Genomic DNA, 17,815 nt, shown 5'->3' with positions numbered 1-17,815 from the left:
CTTCTCATTTCCCTCCTGGTGGAGACAGTAGAAAATGGTTGAGAGCAGTGTTTCTTGAGAAGGACAGCCTGTGCCAAACTAAGATGTAACAGTGTGTGTGTGGGGGGGGGGGACGACTGTCGGTAGTGTCTTCTTATCCCTGTGAAATTCACATCATTCTGCCTCTCGACAAACATGCATGTGCTGCATAAACAGTGGTTTAAAAGGATACCGACATGTGGGCAGCAGCTTGTTTCCCTTCCATACTGGCAGTTCATACGAGACAGGGTGAATATGTTTCTCTACTTAGTACTATTAGAGGGCCACACAGCATGCCTGGGGATCCAAGGAGAAAGTTATCTATTTTAGGGGTGATTGCCTCTATGAGAGTTTATTTTCACTGATAATGTGGGCCAAAACCAACAATCGGATGATGCAGAAAGGCTAGGAAATGCTCAGAGGAATAAAAAGCTCTTCATTCCTCACCCCAAAAACTTGTAAAAAGGAAACCATGGAAATTGCTAAAGGACACTCTCCAATAACAGCTTCCAGAAAAGTTGTCTCGGCCGCACTTTCACTATGACTGAATGCAAAAAGGAAACAGAGCTCTGTGCTTAGCATGTCCTGGGAATAGTGAAAAACATTATGGCCTCTATTTCCACATGGATGTGAAAACGGAGCCCAACATTGTTAATGTTCCTGATTTTCAGGAAAAGGGGCATTTAGTAGTTTTGTCACGCTCAATATGGCAAGCCACTTTGTTTTGAGACCCCCATTAAAATCATATTTCAATGCAGCCAGTTGTCCCAAACACGCTGGAGGTTTTGATTTTGGACAGACAGGAATTGTACACCTATGTCTCTTCAAAGCTCAATAAATGAAGCAGTACGTTTCTCGGTAATTTCACTGTGTCTTGAATCTGTCTAGTTTACCTTATTGCCGCTATAATGCAAGCATGTGGTTCCTTTTCCATCACTCATCCGAGTGAATCGCTCTCTGGTGGGCACTTTATAGGGGATTTATATTTGTTTTAATTATAAGGTTATGTATTTGGCAAAATGTGTGCAGGATTTATGATATCCCTTCTGAAAACATTGTTGCTTGAAACCTTGTAGCTTGGCACCCACTGATGCATCTGTGGAATAAATTGTGAGCTTCCTCTGATAGGTTTGTGTTTCCAAGTGCCCTCGAGTACATTCACTCCTGTAATGGAGCTAATTTTTCTTCATTTGGTTGCCGGAGGTTTAATGAATGTGAGTGCCCTGCAGCGTGTCACTCTTGTGTGGAAATTACCGTTTTTTTAATTGATTTTTTTAGGCGACTTTGAGGAAGCAAAACACGTTATAAACACAAAATTGACAAATCGTATAACCACACGGGGCTACTTTAGCCTTAATTTAGAGTCTTATCTCTGGGTCTTCGTTAAATGTGAGTCCAATAGTCACTCTATTTTAGCTCTTGTCTGGTCTCCAACAACTGCATAGTTATCAGACTTCAAGCTAAATACGTCAACATTTTAATTAGCGAGTTGCTTACTTGCAGAGAAGAGAGAAGTGAGAAATGATCAGCCTTACCTGATAATTTGATCCATCGTTATTATAAAATAATAAATATAGCTTTAGTGTAATATAAATGTGAGTGCTCTAAAAAGATATTTAGATATTTTATTCTACAGTGGCATTTAAATATTTTCTTTTTAAAATGGCTGAAACAGCAAAACCTTTTTACAAGGGAATGAGTATAAAAATATTATTTTGGGCAGGCAAGTGGAAGTCATTTGTACTGAGAGTGTAAGTTATGGTCATAAGAGTTTCCAAAAGCACAAGGTTCATGGCTGTATCTCTGCCGCTGCTAAGATTGAGTGATTATGAGCCAAATATGAGATAGTAATAGCTTCGATAATAGCGAAACATAGACATTACAGTCAATCTGAGTGAGCAGTCAGTAGGAAAGTAATGTCGTGTTATCACAGCCTGCAGCAAATCAAAACTGTGTTTGGACCTATTTCAGTCTTAGAACCGACTGTTATCTTTGTTGTATTTTTGTTTAAAAATGACTTGATAAACCGAGCAGATGATTATATCACTCACCCGTATCTGCTGCTATTTGTTTTTCTCCAGTCTTCAGGTTCATTTAAGTTGTGCACTGTAAATCAAGGTTTCATATAGGTCAAGGGAACTGAAATGGCATTAAAAATAAAAAAATAAACAGTTTGAGAAATTGAGCTCCTCTCGGTGGTTACCGCTGAACGTCTACACATTGTGGATTTACAATAATGTGTCAGTCACTGTTTTGTTTTTGTGTTTTACAGCTGCTTTTCTTCCAGGAAAAGATAACAATGCATGACAAAAAAAATGCATGTCAAGTGTTAGAAATTCTTTATCAGGAATAATCCCTTGAGATGTGACATCTCGTTTTCGAGGGGGTCCCTAAGGGCAAAGAAAATATACAGTACATTCACATGTAGACAAGACAATTAACAAAACAGCTTGAGGGGAATAATAAAAAATAAAATTAAAAAAAAATAAAAATAAAAACATACACCCCAAACATACGCACATACTGACAACAAAAACAAAACAAAAGCTCTCCATCACACAAAATCACCCATATCCTTCCCATTCCAACCATAAATATTAAACAAAAAACAAAACAGTTATAGTTATAATAATAATAATAACAGTTTAAGAAAATAAATAAAATATCATATAGTATGTACAAGTTACACACATAAAGTACATGCGCACATACGTTTCACCAGTTACTTACAATATTCATATACACACACACACAAATACATGCATACATACTGTACGTGTACATACATGTAACCAAACAAAAACTAAAAATAAAAATAAATAAAATAAAAATATCAAGTATAATTATCAATTATGAATATCAAGTATGAGAAAACAATTGCAGCTTGTATGCAAATAATATAAAGAGACATCTTAAACGGTGAAAGGAGGAAAGAGCTCTAAAAGCCCTTGGTAAACCATTCCATCGGAAGGGCTTTAAATTTAAAAGCTCTCCTCCCAATTTCTTTAGATATATGTGGTACTGAAAAGAAAAGATGGTCAGTGTCTCAACTATGGATGATTGATACAATCAAATGTGTTTCAGATAAAATGGGTAATCTGAAAAAATACATTTGTGAACAAACTGCCCAGTGAAACTGACGTCGAGCATTTAGTGAGAAAAGATTCAACGACTGATACATTTGACAATGATGCGTCCTGAATGGACACCTCAGGACAAATCTGCAAAGACTATTATAAATCACATTCAGAGGCTTAAGATTGGTTTCAGCTGTGTTCTGGTAAACATCTGCATAATCGATTTTAGGTAATAATATTGGGTAATAATTTTAATCTGATCTGTTTTTGTAAAACAATTAATTGAGCGATATAAACTTCTTAAGCTAACTTATTTTTCTCACAAGAGAATTAATATGAGGTCTAAAGGTAGTTGGATCGACACAAGGCCCGATATTTAAACTCCTTAACATATGTTAAAGGTGTCCCATCCAAAATTTTACCTCAAGAGAGTTTTTTGCTTATGTGTGCGATCTAGTTGCAAAAAGCATGCTATAAGACTTCTTATTATCAATAAAAGCAGATTAGAAGATAACCATGTTTGAATACGACTAAATCAAATTGAAGTGAGGTTTGATTCTCAATATTTTATATTAGATGTATATATAACTGTGTCATCGGCATATAGATGAATCTGACAGTCAAGCATATTTGAGGAAGGTCATTTATAAAAATGGCAAATAAAAGGGGCCCTAGGGAAGAACCCTGAGGGACACCCATTTCAATAATACTAGACTGTGAAAGAGTAGCATTAAGAGACACACTTTGATGTCTATAGTGAAGATATGCATTAAACCAGAGAACAGCCGATTTGGAAAGACCAATAGCATATAATTTATCAAGAAGAATATAATGATTAACCATGTCAAACGCCTTAGTGAGGTCAATAAAAATTGCACCTGTAGACATATTGTTATCTTGCGCAGAAAAAATATCATTGGTAAATATAGTAAGAGCTGTTGTTGTAGAGTGATTAGCTCTAAATCCAGATTGATTTGGAGTCAAAATAGAAAAATCATTAATATATTTAGACAATTGCTTAAAAATAAGTTTTTCGAATATCTTTGCTACATTACTGATTATGGAGATTGGCCTATAGTTATTAACATCAAGTGAATCCCCACCTTTATGTAGTGGTGTTACTTTTGCAAATTTCCACATTAATGGGATTACACAGGTGGAAAGTGATAAATTAAATAAATCACAAAGCGGAAATGCAAGAACATGAGCAGAGAGTTTGATGAACTTAATATCCAGACCATCAGGACCAGCCCCAGTAGAGGATTTTATTTCTAAGATTGCCTGTTGGACATCAAAAGGGTTAATTGTTGAAAATGAAAATGCACTATCATTCACAATATTTGTTATACTAGAATGAAAAAGCTCAGATGATTGAGAACAACAGATAGAAGAAAAATGTTGATTAAAGGCATTGGCCATAGAGATAGGGTCAGTGATAATGTCATTATTTATTCTAAGTTTAGTAGGAAGATTTTTATTGGTATTGTTAATTAAAGAGTTAAGTTTCTTCCAAAACTGCTTAGGGTTTTTAAAATCATCCGATAAAAAGTGCTTATAGTAATTTGATTTTGCATTCCGTGTTTTAGTAGTACAAACATTTCTTAATTTCTTGTATTTAGACCAATCAGCATCATCATTTGTCTTTCGGTATTTGACCCAAGCTTTATCTCGTTGTTTAAATAAATATATTAAATCACTATCAATCCAAGGTAAATGACTACCCTTAACCTTAACTGATGTCCAAGGTGCGTGTTTATCTATGACTTTAAAAACCTCTGAAAGAAAATAGTTCCATGCGTCTTCAACATAAGGGATCATTTGAAATCTAGCCCAGTTAATGCTTAATAAATCTTGGATGAAAGCCTCTGTATGTAGTTTTTTACACTGTCTTATCCGAATTACTTTAGGCAGCAGACGTGGTAATCTTATTTTCCAAACACAAAAAACGATTGAGTGATCACTAAAACAATCAGGTAATACACCAGAATGAGAAATTCTATTTGGGTGGGTAACCAAGATCCAGTCCAAAAGAGACCTGGACCTATTGGTAAGTGTTGCTGGCTCTGGCTGGGAGCAGGAGAATGAAAAATCAGAAGTTGTAATGCTCTCGCAACATGGACTTGATTAATGTTTAGAAGAAATTTAGAAGTTTACTGCAAGTTGTGTTGTTTGATCCCCTTGAATCTCTATATGTTCATTTTGTAAAGTCTGTAAAGCAGGGAGAAAAATTCCTGAAGCTTCCCCCCATGCTGTCTCTGAGGCCGTCTCTCCCCACAGCGTCTCTTCGACTCTCCCCGACAGATGTTGCTTTTTGAGTGGATGTCTTTGTCTGTCAACACTGGGGAGCCTTCCAGAGGTTCCGGAGGACAAAACCGTTTCACCTTTTCTTGGAGTTTAGCCCTGCGGATTTAGTGTTGCAATGATGAATGAAAGAGATGCTTGAATCTGAAAAAGGCCTGTAGAAGTGAGTTGTGGAAAGTAAAGGGTGAAAGGAGATAGGGACAGAGTGCAAAACACTGGGTAAAAAATAAATGGTTTCACTCCCTTGCCTAAGTTTGGCTCCATTATTTTTGTTCTTGTGGTGTGGGATAGGAGCCCCCTGTTCTTGAAGCCTCCGTGTCAAATCCAGAAATTACCTCACTTATTTGTTTAATTTTTTTTGTCCTTTTGTGTGGATGAGAGAGGAGAGTTTAAGGGTGACTATTGTGTGATGTATTAACTTACAACGTGAGACCCACACATCGTAATAGTAGACAGTCTGGAACTATGCAGAATGGCAGTCTTATTATAGCCCCGTCTCGGTTTTCTGTTGGTGGTTTGGACACTTGCGTGAGTTAGGTCTTGTTTTACTGGTTAAATGCTGCAATTGATGTGACACCTCATTCAGCCTGCGCAGAGACACACATTCACATATTCACCCATACAAAGATATAGACGCACATACACACCAGACCCCCACAAATCAACATACATGTTTTGAAAACGCACTCCATACGTGTGTTTGCCTCGTCCGGGCACCGAGCCAGGCTTCTCACATTCAGTACCAGGGCTGGAGTTGGCACAGAGAATACAGACGTGACACAGTCAAGTGTGTTATACAGTTTATCTCCCAAAAATAAAAAAACACCTTCAAAACATAGTACAGAATAGGTCCTCATCCTCATAGAATCATTCACATTGTTGACCTTTCATCACATTTCTTTTCCTTCATCCTGTCAGCTTGTTGCAGTTTTGGTGACACTCCAGTCAGTGATGTCAGAGCAGGTGATTAGCTGATAGAAAACACCGGCTGCACACCATTTGTTTTGTATGCTTTGGTAAAGATGCAGACTGGATGCACAAATCACACTTCTTCTTGCCTGATATTAGGGATGTAACGATGCATCACGAATTGGTTAATCGGATAAACCTCAGCGACGGGACTTAGTGTTGTGTTTGGTTCATGCTCCGTAAGCTTGGGTTGCGTTCGATGTTGTTGGAAAATAAGTTGTAATAAATTATTAAAACATTTTAAAAAGGGTACAAATGGCCGAAATGGGTTTCCTTAGGAGGGTGGCTGGCGTCTCCCTTAGAGATAGGGTGAGAAGCTCAGTCATCCGAGAGGAGCTCAGAGTAGAGCCGATGCTCCTTCGCGTTGAAAGGAGCCAGTTGAGGTGGTTCAGGCATCTGGTAAGGATGCCTCCCGGGCTCCCCCCTAGGGAGGTGTTCTAGGCACGTCCAGCTGGGAAGAGGCCTCGGGGAAGACCCAGGACTAGGTGGAGAGATTATATCTCCAACCTGGCCTGGGAACGCCTCGGGATCCCCCAGTCGGAGCTGGTTAATGTGGCTCTGGAAAGGGAAGTTTGGGGTCCCCTGCTGGAGCTGCTGCCCCCGCGACCCGATACCGGATAAGCTGACGAAGATGGATGGGTGGACATTTTAAATAAATAATTAAAATTTAACCATATGGCTTTAACAATAAACAAGCCTTTCTTTAATCTTTCTTTTTTTATTTTAAGATTTAAAAAAACTTTCACTTGCACTTTTAATAAAAGGACACATCTGCTGTTTTGCCCAGTTTATATAAATAAAGGAATAGTTTATTATTATTTAGGAATAGTCATTTCATTCTGTTAAAAGAAATCAGGAGAAAATCATTTTGTGAACTTAAAATCGCGAATTGTTTAGTGTATTGTTACGTCCCTATCTCATACTAATTTCGGTACCTAAACTTAAGGTATTAGCTTTTTCTTTTTTTAATTTAAAATTGGTATATACCCCATGAAGTAGAAACTTTATTTGGATTATTCTTTAATAAGATAACATGAGGCTTTTATAGCAATATGTGTTGATATTGTTCGTTGGTACTGTAAGTATGAAAGGTGGCTGTTTAATTAGGTGGTTTTGTGATCTAACCTTCGTTTTGTGTACCATTGATTGTAACAGTGACGATACAAAAAATGGTATTGTCTTCTTTTAGTTATCTCCTCCCCAGACTACACGTGTATCACAGTGGCCGACAGTCTAGTCCTAAAATGTGCTGCTGTACGGTAACCTCACAGGAAGTCGCTCATAAATATGTCATTGATCCAACAGATGGATGTGCTGTTTGGGTCTGCGTTTACAACCAAATTACAAATGCTCACAAATGCTTCTTGAAGTTTATTTAAAATGACGTTTACAGTGGTTCTGAGATGTAGAGGAAAATCCTCCAGAGGTCTGTGTGTTTGGGTATTTCTGCACGTGTGTACAGACAAATCTGTGTCACACTAATGGCCATTTCTGCGTGTGTTTGTGCATGACATTGTTTGACTTAAAAATGAGTCTGTGTTTGGATGAAATGACCTTCAGCTTAACTGATGGCCTTAGAAGGATCACTGAGACCTTCCTTCTCTGGACTCATACAGTCATAAGGTGAAGCTCTGACAGAAAAGAGCCTGTCACATTTTCTCAGCGACTGTCAAACAGCACTTTTGTTATGAATGTAGATGTATACATCTTATTGATTCATTATGTTTAGAATAGCACAAGACACATGTCAAACCAGAGAAAGCCTTTCTGAACTATGTCAAAAACCTATGTCTTCATTTTACAGCAAGTGTATCTGAACATTTGTGCTTGAATAAAGACATTTTACTTATGCATAGTAGTAAACAGCTAATGTCCTGAACTGTTGAATAGTTGACAATCTCACCTTAAAGGTTCACTTAATGGCTGTTTTGGAGCTTTAGATCATATTATATGTTCATGACCAGCAGATGTAGTTTGTCATGGAAGCCTCCTCATTCGTGTTGGCTTAAAAGTTCAGTTTTTAAAGTTTATTCTTGACCTGTTCACAGAAACAAATTTAATCCGAAGGTCCATTTAGAACCTGGAACGTCCTGAAATTGCAAAAAGGAAAAGAAAATCTAAACATTTATAATTCCATGACAACTGGGAAAACTGATAGAGAACATGTTATGTGATCAAAAATTCCACTAAAGTGACCTTGAGGTGAGATTGGAAAAGTAAGGAAAATGTCTATTCTATTGGTAGTTCCACCATATTTTACACCCCTACGGTACATGGGACTACAGGATGAGATTGTAAGGCTGTTTGTGTTTGGTGGAGATATGGCTATATTCATAACTGTACTAAGGAGGTCTGTAGAAATTCCTGGGTGATGTGCTAAGATGTTTTGCTTTGTTGTCTGAACATAATGATCCTATTTTAGTTACACTTGACTTTCATCATTCTCTGCTTTTGACTTTAATACACACATCTTTGTGCACATCAGCCTAAGAAATGAAAAAAAAAAAAACAGAAACCTGGGCACATGAAAGTCCAGGGATTATACATACAGCGCACATACATGTGTCCTCTGTGCTTTTCTAAATCCTCCTGATATCTAATTTTGCCTTATTTAGCTCTCCCAACAGAAATATTCATTTTTTGGATGATTTATAGCATGTCTGACAAATTGCAGTCAAATTGCCATGCTTGTTTCAACTAACTCAGATGCATGACTCACAAATATGTTTATCCTGCGGCTTTTCTAGAAAGAGCTGTATCACATCGAGCAACACAAAATAAAGAGACAAACATGCACATTCATCCATCATCAGCTGAAGGTCAGGCAGCAACAAATGTTTCTAATGTTGCAGCATGGCAGTGATACAAAAGTGGCTGTGAGCTACACTTTATCATCAACCGCAGCATCTATTTCCCTCTCCGACAGCAGTAGTAAACCACAGGTCAGATTGAAGCAGCTCCATCTGGAGATGTTAGTCGGACCAATGTACCCAGTCTTCCTTCTCATCTCTTTTGTTTAGATCCAGTGTTGCTTTAGCATCACTTAGGAGAAATTTAGACCCACATGCATACATGCTCTATGCTGCCTTAATGTTCCACCATCTGTACTCAAAAGTGCCTCATGTAGGCACCATTGATATATAGGCTGGTGTGTGTTAGCCCCTAGCAAAAGCAACAGCGGGAGAGTGGAAAATGACTCGACGTGAGTAACATAATCTTGGCCTGATGCAATAGCGTCAATTCGTCTTTCTTTGTTGATAGAAGCAATACAAAGCAGAGATCGTAAAGAAAGAAGGGGGAGGGCAAAACATGGGCAGAAAGAGAGTGAGAAAAACTGCAAGGCTGTGGTTGGCATTCACTGTGGTGATTGTAACCCTGGACGACTGCAGGGATGGTTTATAAACTCTGAAGTACTCGCTTAATGGGATGTTAGCATGAAAGATAAACATGAAAGTGACGTTAAGGGAAACAGCCCTTGTCATTAAACGCCCATTCATTTTTGATTAGAAAAGACACCCAGCTTGATAGATAGTGGTGCTGGCACAGAAACTGGAACACTGGAAACATTTTTTCCCTGAAGTTTTGCCTGTCTAGGAGGTTTAACATACAGCATTAGTGTTTCTGTCATGGCTGAGCTTAAAACAAAATATGTCCTTTTGCATCTACTTCTAAATCTTTTTGGCAGAGGAATCCCCTGCTGTGATGTTTTGAGCGTACATTGAAATGCTATATCAAATATTTGGATGTAATTGCTTTCTACGTGGGATGGTGGGTTTGTGGTATCCCTGTGTGCTTTAGTAAAAGGGACAGACTGACATGGCCTGTAGCATTGGCACAAAAAAGCCATCATCCGGGGCATTGCTGCCCGGATGTGTCCCTGTTGAAAGATTCCCATGTTGAACAACATGCGTCACATGAACTTCAGACTGCCCCTCTGCTGGTACTCGCTGTTTAAGACCTCTGGGTGAGTGAGCAGGTCCGAGTTTGTTTGGTTGTTTGGGTTTTGTTACGCATTCCCATGTCTTGGGTGAATGCAAGTACTTCCTCTCCCATACGGCCTGATACGCATAATTAATTGGATTAATTTTTGTGCCCATTTTGACATCAGAGAGCACAATTGTAGCTGAAGGATTTGTGAAAATATACATTCATGCTTAAGTTGTACTGTACAGTATTTATTTTTATTTAACATGAAAAGAAACCACAAGACGTTGTTATGGTTGCATTGGCTTAAAGTACGAGTCAAACTAGTACAGTGTTTGAGCCAGGATTGTCTGGAAAGGGGTCAAATGGGCCCTTAAGTAATTTACGCTGATGAGGGACAAAACCACTTCCCTGTTCAGCCAAGGATTAAGGACCCAGGAGCCATCAAATAAGGGACATGGGATGTACCTAATATCTTGTGAGCGGAGCGTGAGGGTTTTGGATGGAGCTCAGAGGATTTTTAAAATGTAGGAGAGTCGCCTTATCTTCCGCTCCATCACGCTCCTATTTTGCTCTAGTACCTAATTTTGCAACTTTTAAAACATCTTTGGCAGAATGTACATTGTTCCATTTTGTAGTTTGGCAAACTTAAAAATATTGTGTTGATACAGCTTATAAAAGATAAAAATTAGAAGCTTGCTAACAAATTCTGCCCATGGTTTTATTAGGGAAAATTGGGTGCAGGAATGTTCCCTTTACAAGGATTATTGTCAGAATGATTGGCTCAAATCCTGTACAATATATTTGAATGCTTTTGAGAAAAACTAAAAAAAAAGATTTTTTCCCACTTTCATGCATTTGTCTATAGAGATTTCAAAGCAACCTCCGACCAGTGACTTGAGTTATAGGTGTTGCTACTGGAATCTGGTCAGAAGATAGCTTATCCCCATCTGGACCAACTCTGGAAACTCATTTCCGGAATGAATTTTGATCGTAAAAACAAGCAAGTGTCCACACTATGGTATCAATGTCAATAACAGAAAAGCAAACATTTCTGTTGGATGTGCTCACACCCGCTCCAGAGTGCTAAAGAATTCAAGTTCAAGCAAAACATGTTGTCCATCTCTTATTTGATGCTAAGAGAAGGTTTGTCTCGTAGACATAACACTGTCAGAGTCCTTGATTTAAAAAGACCTCTTCAGCTAGAAGCTACATTCATGTAGTGTAATTTCTGCTAGTGATGTTATGTTAGTCTTCATATAGAAGAAAGCTAAGCGTAAAATATCAAATGGGACATTTTCCATATTCAGATTTTGAAATGTGTCATTAGTAAAGGAAAAGAAACTAAAAAAAGAGTACATCCAGTCATTTTTCATTTCTCAGGGCTTTTATATTTTTTGAATATTTGACCTCATCTTAATAAACACTGAAATTGCGGTTTGAGCCACATTATTGCCAATTTATATTTTGAAATAATGATTTTGCACTACATTCTTGATATTTTACCCAGACTTCTTTGAAATCATGCTTTGTTATTTTATTGTGGTTTTCTATTGTTGTAACTTGAAGTAAATTGGCCATTTACGAAGCTCATTAATCATTTGAAAAATTCAACACATCAAAATTTAACATCACATTTTCCACTCTTGTTTTTTTTTTTTTTACAATTTGTGGTTTATTTAAACTCTTAAAACTGAATAATGATTTAAACGGCCATGTTGGTCACACACATTTAACAAACTGAATATGGAAAATCAATTTGGCCTTAAATGGGTTGGAGGTTCTGACGTGTTTTTTCCATACAAACATTGGCTGAATATTCTCACTTTCTTTCATTGTAGGCCCTGTTGACAAACCATTGTGACAGAAAACCTTTGAAATGCTGTGCCTCTGAACCGGCTAATTGATCTTTGGCACCTCCCAGTAAGCACAGTGATTTACCCAGTAATTTATACAGAGAAACGGTTGTTTTTTTCAGTTTGTGGACACACGGCTCATCATGTGGAAATGCACAACCGAAAACGTAAAGGACATCAACTAAATAGCATCTTGACAGAAAGACAAAGGGGGGAAAAAAAGAAGGAAGAAAGAGAGGAGAAAAGAGAGTGGCGGGTGCTGGCAGTAGCAGGGTTGTTTTTCAGATGGCAGTCAGTCTATCTGGCCGAGGGAAGCCCTGGTCAGCCGTATTCGGACAGAGAAGCCGAGATGAAGCAGGGGCTGGACCACCCACCTCACAACAGATCCCTGTTTCTACCCTGTACAGTATGATAATATTTGTCCATTCACTTAGCTACACGTCCCTTACTTACTGTTACCAGGCCTGTCTGCTTTCCAATCTTGCACTGCACATATGAAGTCTACAATGATGACAATTGCAGATTTATTTTTCAAATTCTTTTATAATTTAAAAAAAGGGTCATCAGCCTAGGCTTATATTGCCTACATGTAAAACATATATATATATATATAAATAATTTACTATTAATAATATACATATGTCAAGAATGTATAAATTAAATAATGTTCAGCTGGAGTCCGATTTAATACGGCAACATTGTTGACCGCATCAGTGATCTCTTTCTATTCCGCATTCTTCCTACAGCCTAATACCAGTTTCTAGGCTGCCTAATAGGACACATATTAGTGCAAATTAAACTGAGATGTCAGGGTTTCAATCTCCACCACTGAAAGTGCTGCTTCTTAGCCGGATTACGTCTGGCCATTTTGTAAACAGTAGGGGCGTGGCCTCAAAACCGAGACTACATTGGGGCGTGATATTTAAATTACGATCGTTTCCAGCCACTGCATTTATCAACGTACGATAATTCTTACGCTCTGATTGGTGTGAATGAATTCCTCGTAAAGCCTGTCGTAAGAGGATTTCTGTGCTCATATCTGCGCTGATTTCTACGTTAGGCTGATAAATGAGGGACACTGACTTTTTACTGTTTTCAACTGACAAGAATCTAGGCCTTAAATGTACTTGAACGCTCTTGATGGCTACATACATGATGTTGTGCTAAATGACTGGATAAACACACTCTTGTAATATAATATATAATATAATATGTATATAATACTGGTTTTGGCTGATCCATGCACACCGCTTCATTATGTTTAGAAATCTTTTTCTCAGTATGTCAGGCCTGGAGTAACAATAGCCAGTCTATGATTAGAAAATTGTTTTTTGGGGGATTTGTTGTGCGAATGGTTCAAATACCCATTTCAGAGTTAAGTCTGTCTGTCTGTCTGCCTACCTGCCGGCCTACCGGCCTGCCTGCCTGCCTGCCTGCCTGCCATTCTCTCTTTCTATAGAGATTCTATGAGACAAAAAAGAAATGTGGCAGCAATTGAGTAAAGACCTGGATGTTGGCCACAGGGGCAAAGGTCACAGAGGCCAACTGTGAGTTCAGCCCGAGTTGTTACTCACCTAATCTTGACAGAGTTTAAGACAGGGAGTTTTAAAACAGCTTCAAGATGGATTTAAAAACAAAACAGGCCAGTGACTAAGTAAGACAGCTTTCAAAAATACGTACAGAGGTTGCCCATATCTATATTATAAAATACTGAAGAGAGACAGGGCAGTGAGTCAGGATAACACCTCCTAAAGCCCTACCAGAGTGAATTATAGACCCAGGTTTAAAAGAGGGGTGTCAAATGTACCCTTCATTGTCTGTTGGCGATAAGAAGGCGTGAGTGTGTTCCGCTGGTGTACGTTGGTTGTTACACACCAGGAGGTGCTGATTTTGGGGGATGGGGGACAGTGGGTAACAGCCACCTATGCTCTACTCCATTAAAGTGGTTTGAAATGAATCCAGGTCTGAGCGTAAGGGATGCATCCCAGAAACCAGACCGCCAGCAGATAAGCAGAGATGTGACAGAGCTCTAGTAGTAAGTGTTTTATACAGTCCAGACTCACTGATTTCTAACTCTCACAGTGTCTCTCAGCACCACCCCCTGCTGCTGTTTAGAAAAAGATCAAGACCCCCTTTTAGAATGACTAAATGTCAGTAAAGTGGTAAACATTTGCAGTAATCTGTAACAGTGATAGCAGGGAGTATCATCTTGAGGGATTATCATGTTCTTGGCTCTCAAGCAATGGGAAGTTAGCAGCTGCACCATGACAATGTACAGAATATGTAAGTATGGTGGGGATCTCAGACAACGGAGTTTGTGCCTTTTTGCCTGTGAACAAATGTCTCTCTGTATGATGAACAGTCTCTATGCTCATAAAATCTGCTACATGCTTTATGTTGTACAGCCTGTCATTTATGGTCCAGACGGCCCAAGGCACCTTGTTCAGTGATTGCATTCAATTGTAACTCATAAAAGTTGAACGGACCAGTATGGACATGCAGTATGCTGCATTGGGAGGGTGCAGTTAAGTTACTAATGGATTGCCGTTGTTTTGACGTCGGGCAGCATCATTACTAAAGTCACAGGTAGTTCACATGAAGCCAGATTGAGCCAAACACACCAACTTAAAACCTCTATGCCTTGGTGTAAAGTAGCACTTAGGGAAACATAAACTTGTGCTCATGTGACTCTCACTTAGCAAACAGTGATTTTGTGAAACCATAGGCTAGATTTAGTTGTTTCTAAATGCAGCACCTGGTATTATTGCACATTCAGGAATGTCCCCTATAAATTTATAATAGATTTTTTATGTGATGAAAATGGAGTTTATTTTAATGTCCTTTGATTTTCAAAGTGTGAAATGTACGCACACAGAGGGGAATTTACAAAAGTATTTAGTTTTTAACTTTACATTTCAAAGTCAGACTTTTGAAAGAAGAACAAAATCTTTTTACAAATACTACTACTACAAATAAAAACCTACCTACTACCTTATGGTGACTAATTGTAGCAAACTTAAGGTGAATAGTGTTGCCTAACTTTATGACTCTTCTTCACTTGTGGTGCTGTTACATTACAGTATTGAGCATCATATCATGCTTTTCACTTCATCCTCACTGGCTTATTTGTAGCAGAAGTTACATTTACATTACATTTACTTTAAAGATGCAGTTTAAACATTTCTTTTACCCCCTTTATATCTGAAAGCTTGAATTTACTTCATTGTTTGAATCTTGTGGAGGTTATTCCACTTAGTTTTGTCATCTCATTTTGCTTTTTTTGACCCTCTCTTAATGAAAATGCATAGACAGACATACCAGCACCATGAATTGGTTCCAGTTTAACACCATGAAACATTAGTTAAAATAGATCCTGGAGAAAATCAGTAATTTGCATAAGAACCCTGTGTCTTAAAAAAGCACCACAACCATTGCATTCTTATTATGCACTCATATTTATTTCACCATTCCAACCCCATTCCCAACAGACCCAAATTTGCATTTCAGTTTTGACAACAAAAAAGCCTATTTGCTTTCATTCCTGACAATTGTTACTATTGCTATTCACTGACTGGAAAAGCACATATTTTAATTGGAGCCAAGGTTAGAAACCATCTAAATAGCCCGACACCCACATAGAGCCATTTTACGTTTCCTGAGTGGTGATTTTAGATGATTGGGCGTGTTTGCGTAATCTTACTTCTCTTTGGTACTTTCCATTTATGACCCCCACCAGATCCCAGCCATAAGTCAGCCACATTCCCTAGGCCACAAACCATGAAGTTATTGCGGCGTTTAAGTTTCCGTCAGCCATATATCTCTTACCTTTTCTCTCAAGGTGGCGTGCACAGTAAACAGAAGTGCAATGATGCTGTTGTAAGCAATGAGGTTTAAATTGAAGTTCTGAACCTTGGCCTAAAAGGACGTATAAACAACCTACACCATCTACACGGTTTAGATATTTTACATTTCTAGATGGATTAAAAAAACATTTCCAAAGTCAGATTCTCTGGTTCATTATCAGGCAAAGTAATCCATCATTTCTTGAGATTTTTAGAATCCAGACTCACTGTTTTTGTTCCAATTCCTCAGGCCAGACTATTGGAGGTTATGTGGAAAGTGACACTTATATCAGCCTTGCGTAGTTCACAGTTAGGGGAAGCGTTATCATGCCTGAAATCTGGCCGATATATATATTGTTGCCAAGAGAGGATATTACATTGAAAAGCTAATTCAACTTGGCAGACCTATTCAAATGACTGAGAGCTAGCTGTTTCTGTAGATGAACAAATAGATCCATCTCTGTTCTACTGTTTTATCTGTCAACCTGGGATCAATTGAATTGTTGCCATCCATCTATTCTTTATAAAAGCAGGAAAATGGTTGTTCTTTTTCTGCAAGTAAATGTTTTACTAGAAATATCTATAGTATAAAAATGAATCAAGATTTTATTGCGCCAGCAGATGCTGATATATCGAGTGCTCTGTTAGTTTCAGAAACTTTGTGTTCACCAACACGATCCAAAACCAATACATACACAATGAACTATATTCAGTCAACGTTGTCAACTTATTAATTCACTGATCTAACCATTAGATCAAATGTAAATTGGAGACACTCCCAACATACGTTGTCAAGATTGGGCCCATAATCGGAAGCCCTGAACAATTGGAGATCGTACTAAGCTTTAACTGACTTTAAATTCACTCAAATCCATGGCAAGCATAAAAGGCCAGCTAGTGGGAATTATTTTGTCTATTTGTTTGTCTGATATTTATTTGCTTTCATAGGAATACATACAGGTCCATTTGAGTTTGTGTTTCTCAACGAGGGGTGCTTCCACAGTTGCCAAGGGGTACATGGAAAGATTGTAGAGTAACTCAACTAATCAGGAAAAATATAGAAATTATGATTTGATTAAAAGAATACTAGTCAGTCTTAACACCTCATGTTGCAGTTATTAAAAAAAAGTGTGTGAAAACTAGTTAGCAAGCAAGCCCAGAAGAATGCTGACCAAACCCCCTTTCATGTTGACGGTTCAATTGTATGAAAAAAAAGTGTCATACATTTGGAACATCCATTGGGAATCGATGAAGGGGTACGTGAGTTCATCTGACAGAGCTGTGGGGGTACCTCAGTACAGAAAGGTCGGGAACCACTGGACTAGACTGTCAGTGGGGGTAAATCACCGGACCTCAGGACTAACACGATGGTGTAATGGTTATGTACCTACAGACGGATGAAAAGATGAATTGAGACTACGTACTGTGACCAGCTGATTTCTGTGGAAGGATCTCGTGACTTGCAATGAAGCATTTTCCTCCACAGACTCTTTTCTTAGTGTGTGAACAGTTTAATTTGGCCCTTAACTTCAGTACAGGATGAACTGTTGCTAAGGACACCAACGCATGTGATATTATGCTTTTTGACTCCGATTTGCCTTGGCCCATGTGTTCTTGAAAAATGGCTGTAACAGCCCATTGATGAGCCAAAGCCAAACTGAGAATCTCCCCACTGGCCGATTATTGAAACACCTCTGTGGTGTGTGTGTGTGTGTGGTGTGTGTGTGTGTGTGTGGTGTGTGTTGTGTGTGGGTGTGTGTGGGTGTGGGTGTGGGTGTGGGCTGCGAGCACCCAGATGAACAAGTGGACAATTTGAATCCAATCAAGT

The 17,815-nt window shown here is 38.4% G+C and overlaps 1 protein-coding gene across 2 annotated transcripts in view; it reads left to right on the top strand.

Moving 5' to 3' along the window:
* angpt1 (angiopoietin 1) overlaps positions 1 to 17,815 on the top strand; it is a 63,796-nt gene that overhangs the window by 12,162 nt on the left and 33,819 nt on the right. The gene's annotated exons all lie outside the window — the stretch shown is intronic.

Source organism: Etheostoma spectabile, chromosome 14 (genome assembly GCF_008692095.1).
Source record: "Etheostoma spectabile isolate EspeVRDwgs_2016 chromosome 14, UIUC_Espe_1.0, whole genome shotgun sequence".
In the NCBI taxonomy this organism is placed as follows: domain Eukaryota; kingdom Metazoa; phylum Chordata; class Actinopteri; order Perciformes; family Percidae; genus Etheostoma; species Etheostoma spectabile.
This window is presented reverse-complemented; position numbering and strand designations above follow the sequence as displayed.